Here is a 1,082-nt window from a genome sequence, read left to right as displayed (position 1 = left end):
AAGCGAGCGCCTTTTTATCCCGAGGTGCTGAGTCATCGCGTAGCACAGGACTCGACAGCGCCTCTGCATTCTGTGTCCGCGGGGATGCCCTCTGATTTTCGCCGCCGCAATTTGACCATCGGCCATAGCGGTTCACACGGCCACAAGTGCCACCAAGGTTTTCTGCAACAACCGCCTCGCTCTCAACGCTTCTCGGTGCGGTGTCGCTACTCACCTGCCCCTCTATGCACTGGAGAATGACGGCTCCTCGCCGTGCCGTCGCACCTTGCATACCACGCAGCCCCATCCTACGAGTCAGCGATACAGTGCGCACATACCGGCAGGGACGTCGTCCCCGCGTCCGACACAACCCGCGGGGCTTGCGGGACATCCGCCGGCAAAGCGTTCTGGCCTCGCAGAGTCGACACCTCGCTCAACTGTGGCGCTGCATCACGTGCGGAGGTGCGAGAACGGCGGCAAATCAGCCGATGTCCCACACACAAAGCGCTTCGGTACCACCTCCGCAGCATACGCACCAGAGCATGCCATCCGCCTTTCAGGCGTGAGCGGGACGCGGCAGCCGGCGCGGACGGGCCAACGACCCGGCGCTTAGGCCGCTGCGACGTCTTCACCCTGCGCAACACACAACGCCGACGCCTCGCTCCAATGCGATCACAGGCAAGATCCCACAAGCTCCTGCAGCACCTGCAACACGAGGCGTATACAGCAGACACCGGCGCCGCCTCGCTCGGTTGGGACATCCGCCGGCAAAGCGTTCTGGCCTCGCAGAGTCGACACCTCGCTCAACTGTGGCGCTGCATCACGTGCGGAGGTGCGAGAACGGCGGCAAATCAGCCGATGTCCCACACACAAAGCGCTTCGGTACCACCTCCGCAGCATACGCACCAGAGCATGCCATCCGCCTTTCAGGCGTGAGCGGGACGCGGCAGCCGGCGCGGACGGGCCAACGACCCGGCGCTTAGGCCGCTGCGACGTCTTCACCCTGCGCAACACACAACGCCGACGCCTCGCTCCAATGCGATCACAGGCAAGATCCCACAAGCTCCTGCAGCACCTGCAACACGAGGCGTATACAGCAGACA

The sequence above is a fragment of the Leishmania donovani genome, chromosome 22 (assembly GCF_000227135.1).
Source record: "Leishmania donovani BPK282A1 complete genome, chromosome 22".
In the NCBI taxonomy this organism is placed as follows: Eukaryota; Euglenozoa; class Kinetoplastea; order Trypanosomatida; family Trypanosomatidae; genus Leishmania; species Leishmania donovani.
Note: the sequence above shows the minus strand (reverse complement) of the source record.